Raw genomic sequence first — 6,124 nt, 5'->3', positions numbered from 1 at the left:
TAATACCTTTGCTTGTTCAAACTATTTGAATTATCTAGCTAGGAATGAGTAAACATACAAATAAGTTGTTTCTTAATTTTATTCAATAATTAAATAAAATATTTTAATAATACAATAAAGGGATAATTATTATTGTCCCTTGTAGTATAGCATAATTATTATTTTGTATCCTATTATTTTTTAAATTACTAATTCAACCCTAGACTTTGTTTATAATCATTGATGCCTCCCATTAAGTTTGGTTAATTAAGTGATGATGTGGCGTTTTTGTTTTATTCAAAAATCCCAAAATAATTCCAGAGTTTTATATTACTTATGTACATTTTATATTGAACTCCATTTATACCCTGATCAATTAATTAGAAGAAAAAAATTATGTCTAAACCTACAGTGTTAACCCTTCTTCCAGTATCAAATAAAAAAATAAAAAATAAATAAAAAATTAAAAAAAAAAGAAGAAGAACTTCTTCTCCTTTTTTCCTCTAGTAATTAAGGTGTAGTATAGGAAGGCAACAGTAATAATCCTTACAATAAATATAACATAAGAAACAAAATTTATTACAAACTTGAGTTTCTGGCGACCGCGAAGACTTCTAACTTAAGAACCCTTGCCCCCTATTTGTCATAGTAGGAAAAGCAAGAAGCGGTGAAGATTTTATCGTAGAGCTATAGTCTTCTGGAGAAGAAAAAAAGACGAACGAGAATAGGAAAAAGTAATTTGTTTTCTCTTCATATTTACTACCTTAATCTTTTTCTCTATAGTCTATCTTTTGTCTTATTAGGGCCTAAATGGCTTTGACACGACAATCGGCCCATAATTACTTGCTTCTAATTCTTCCCTCCCCCTTCTTTCTATATTTTTTCAATAATGGTTTTTGAATCATTAAAAAAAATATGACAAATAAGAAAAACATTGAGTCACAAATATTATTTATAAAAAAATTTCTTCATGTCTACTTGGGACCAGTTCCTCATTTAAAATATGTAAATGATGAAATACATATTGGACCAGTTTGATATTTTCTTGTGGTCCAGTTTATTTTGCATGACCTTTGATTAGAGGGAAGATGTATGATATCTGAATTCCACCAACCCTGTTGTTCTTTTTATAGAAACAGATGAATGCCAACTTTGGCTTTTTGAAATTTCCCTCGTCTTTGTTAGAAAACTTGTGAATCGCATTTTTATGCTTTTATCTCGTGAATGATTCTCTTCTCTTCTCTTTTGTCTCAATCTCTTCTTTTGAGTTCTTTTGATGTTCTTTTGATGTATGATTCTCTTCTCTTCTCTTTTGTGTCTCAATCTCTTCTTTGGAGTTCTTTTGATGTTCTCTTGATGGACGGGAAAATCTATAGGCTCACCAACCTAAGGTGTCTATCCATGATTGCTAGAGTAAGAGGTGGAGCCTCCCGTTTTTGGAAAATTTGGATTAATTTATTTAATTTTTTCAGTTTTGTCTCTTCCCACATGTGAAATATCACTATTTGTCCCCTCTTCCCTCAATTTCCTCAATATTGAGAATAATTTTTAAAAATAAAATAATGGGTATAAATGTCATTCTTAATTAAAAACTAACTCCTTAATCCTTATTTATTCTCTCTTCTCTTCTCTCTCATCTTTTCTTTTCACTTATTCTCTTCTCTTTCTATAAACGTCGGTTAAAGAAATTTTTGAAAAAAAATCTTATTAGGTATTCAAAATGTCATTCAGAAACTAACTCCTCAAATTCCTATTTATTCTCTGCTAAGTGTGTCAATCAGCACGGTTTCGGTAATTCAATATGGTGCCAACTTTCAATACCGAAAACTAGAACCGTACCGGATCGAATTTACACGGTACAGTACGATTTTGATATTATATCAGTGGAGAAAATGATATAAACACGACATCTAGTGTGGTACAATTTTTGTACGAACGAACCCATGCCACTTTTGTTATTAGTTCATTAAGATCCTAATGGAATTAATTGTGATCAAACAATCGATATAATCTGATATTAACAGAGATAAAACATTTAAATCTAATTAATAGAAACAAAGCAAGTAAATCTAAGAAGATGAGTGAATGACGAAACGAAAAACTGAAACAGGGAATTAGGAATAGGGTAAAGGTAAAGTTTTTTAATTTTAAAATTACTTTTATGTATCTCAATTGAGTACCCGAAACCGGAACCGTATTGAAGAAATTCAGTTTCGGTATGTACCATACCGAATTTTGAATGGTGCGGTACAATGCGGTTTTAGACGGTGCGATTCAGTATGGTTAAACTGTTTTCAAACGCAATTTACATCCTTATTCTCTGCTCTCACCTCTCTCCTCCCTCTTTTTTTCCTATTTATTCTCTTCCTCCACAATTAGGTATTCTTTCTCTTTTTCAATTTATTTATCTTTTCTCTTTTTTTTCTTTTTAATTCCTTTTATTTGATTTTATGTTCTCAGTTTCTTTATTTCATTTGCAATTTTTGTTATTTGATTTGGTTACGTGAATCTAGAGATTTGAAATCTCTGGATTCACAAATGGAAGATTTATACCTGTTTGATTGTGTGAATCATTGGATTCATGAAATCTAGAAATTCACATTTTTACACTAAAAACATGAATCTGTAGATTTATGGGTATGAGGCACTCTTACTATAAAAGCGTTAAATATTTGAACCATGATTCCAAAGATATTTTTTTAGGATGAATTTATAGATTTCATTTCAAAGATTCAGGCTAACCAAACAGTTAATTTTATGAAGCATGACTCCATAGATTTGAAATTTATAGATTTGAAATCTCTAGATTTTTGAAATCTCCATACTCAAGAAACCAAACAGGCCGTAAGGTAACTAAGTATCAGCGGTTTGCATCTCCTACTCAAAAAAAAAAAGAAGAAGGTTTGCATTTCTTATCAAAGAAAATTTTGATTTACATATAATTTTTTAAGGTTGAAGTCATGTGTAATTTTTTTTTTGTATTGTTATTTTAATCTACCTATATTTTGTCAGAAAAATATCATTATTAATAATTTATTTATCTTTTTAAAATATGAGTGGGCCCAACAAAATATATGTGAGTTTATGCCTTAATATAATAAAATAATTCAAAGGTGGGACTTTAATTAATCTTATATGTGGTAAAAAAACATTAGTATTTTCCTAACTAAATTTTCATTATTTGGCCTCTCGATATTGAATCCTAGTTCTGCCCTTGGCTAGAGTTGTACTATCTTGTCATTATCTTATATGAAAGAAAATGTTAATTAATCTGTCATTTGTTTTTCTTTCTTTCAGGAATACTAGTTTGGAATAATTATAGTTTCCCAGATATCAATTACAAAAATTGATTTTTTCTTACCCGAGAAAAAATATAATTTGAAAATATTTTCATTTTCCATGCAACCAAACAAAACCTCCGGTTTATTACATCACAAACATTTGGGCTAATTGTCATGGGCAATACACATAAGTTGATTGAGGCGACCCATCAATGTGCGTTATTTGGCAGTTTGTTTAAAACTTTAAAACATGGATCTGATGGTTGGAAGCCAGGCCCCCACGGCCCATTTATTTATCTTTCCATTTAAGGGTGTCAAAACCTAATTTGAATTGTTAAAACCGGATCAAAACGATCTGAACCGAAACTTAATGGGCAATGTTTGGGCTGAACAACCTCAGACCCAACGGGTTTGGGTTGGTTTGGACCAGCCCGTGTGTGGCCGGCTAGCCCAAATTGTTTGGCCCGAACCAGCCCATTAAACCCTTTATAAATAAATAAAATAAATCAAATGTAAAAGACACGCAAAACCCCAAGTATCCCTTTATTCTCCTTAATTGTTTTGCTTTGGAATATGCAAACAACAAGCTTATCAAAGTCTTCACCATTTGGAAGATGGGCTTAGTAAATATTTAGCAAGTGTATTATCATTTGAAAATCTTTTAATGTTTTATTTTGACCCATCTTTGTAGGTGCCAGGAAGGGGAAGGAAAATAAGCAGAGACAACCCACTAAAAATTCTTCAAGATGCTAGTTTTATTTTGTATTAATTGTATACTTTTTACTTTTTTGTAGAAATAGAGATTTTGGTTTTGAACAGGCAACACAGGAGATAATGCGAATAAGGTGCAATTAAATGATATCATATATTAGACAACCATTAGATAATTTCATAAAAGCATTAAACCAAAAGCACAGAAGCACTCTGTTGGGAAGGAACAATACAATAGAACTCTTATGGGTTTATGATTAGAGTGGCGGCAAGTGGACTCCGACACTAACCAGGGCCAACTATGCCCAAAAAAAAGCACTTCCCCATTCTCTCCAATAGATAGATAGACTTCTACATTTTGCTAGAACAACCGTGTTGTTGGGGATTTGATTAGACCAACCGGGCTCACCCGGCTGACACCCCTAAATTGTGACTCGGCAGTTGAGAATTTTTTTTTGAATTGGTATATTAAGGGTAGGGTTAAATATACAATTGGGGGCGACGAACTTGTGACCTCTTCACTAAGAGGTGTCAAAGATTACTGATTGAGCGACCCTTTGATAAAGTTGTGAATCTTTTTTTATTTGGTATGATGATTTTACACAAAATACCAATCAAGAATCAATGAAGAATCAACGTCTGCCCCAACCAATAACAATATAATCTATGACCGATACTGTTAGGTTTTTTATTAAAATCTATATTATCTATATATTAAGTTTCAAAATTAGTTTTTGCATTTCTTTTATTTAATTGTTTTGTTTGTGTGTGGGACCCTTGAGGTAAGGGTGGTAATGAGGCACATGAGGTAAGGGTGGTAATGAGGCACCATGAGTAAAGGAGGCCCTTCATGACCTTGGTTATGAGGCTCTTCATGACATTGGTCATGGGTCTTAAAGGTCTTGATCATGGTGATGATGTGGACTTACTTGAATGGTGGAATTACTCAAATTCTAACTCTTGACATTCATTTCTCATTTCAACTTCATGACCATTCATGGCCATTACCATGAGTGGGGGTTAAGGTCTTTGAATGGGTTAAATCCTATTCATTCCAAAGAAGTGAATATGAGAGTTACTTCCCCAAGTAGTGGGGATGTTAGGTCAAGGGGGTTTATTCACATTAGTGGAGGAGGGACAAACCATTGATTCTCCATTAGTGGAGAATTGATTCTCCCCTTGTGAGGAGGTGTGGTTTGGGCCTATATAAACCCAACCCTTCCTTGCATATTGTGTGCTATTGTGACACTCCTCACTCACACTATTTGTTTTACAAAGTTCATTTCTATCTTGAGTTGTCTAAGTGTTGTGCTTTAGCTTTTGGCTCCTTGAAGGGACTAGAAGAACTACCTCATCTTCTAGTTGGAGGTTGCTTTATCTTGGAGGTGGTGGTGCGAAGAACCCTTGGTAGTAGGGTGCATCAATTACCTTAAAGACAGCATCAAGGTGTGACTCAACCTCATCAATCAGTGGTTCGTTCGGTTGCAACTACAAGCTCTTCGGATTTGCTAAAGATCTTCATCTCTCAATTGTATTGCAATTTCATTTTTGTATGTTTGAAGAATTTGTAATACAATTACCCCAACAGATACCTTATTCCCTGGTGGGACCAAGAAAACTATGGCTGGAAGCCTGGAACTATAGAATGTGAAGGGTAGACAAGAAGAAGGTGGGTAATGGTCTTCTCTTATGCTGGGTTTGGCATAGCTTTGTATTTTGCAGTTCCATGTAATTAGACTTTTAACTGTAATTGTAATTGAAAAGGGTTTTAAGTCAATTATTCATAGAGGGGAAGAATTTGTATCATTTGGAGAGTAGGGTATTGTTTTTATAGATAACCAAGATAAGGGTAAGCAAAATGTTGCACTTTGTAAGGTGGATAGTGGTGTAGAGAGGTTTTTAAGAAAGAATGGAGTCTATTTTTATCTCGAGTGAATATAGATAACTTTTGTTGAGTCGCAGTAAATTCCTTACTGTTGCAAGTGTCTTTTGCTTGCATTCTTCTTTGTGATTATACATTTCATCCCCAACACCCTAGTGCATGTGTGATTTTAAATTTTCCATCACATTTCGTATGAGTGTTCCTATTCCAACACATGCTTCTAAAACGGATTGAAAATCAAATAAATTCTCATGTTCTCTAGATAGCAAAG

The sequence above is a fragment of the Hakea prostrata genome, chromosome 9, assembly GCF_041222555.1.
Source record: "Hakea prostrata isolate BN-2017 chromosome 9, UWA_Hpros_2, whole genome shotgun sequence".
NCBI classification, from domain to species: domain Eukaryota; kingdom Viridiplantae; phylum Streptophyta; class Magnoliopsida; order Proteales; family Proteaceae; genus Hakea; species Hakea prostrata.
Note: the sequence above shows the minus strand (reverse complement) of the source record.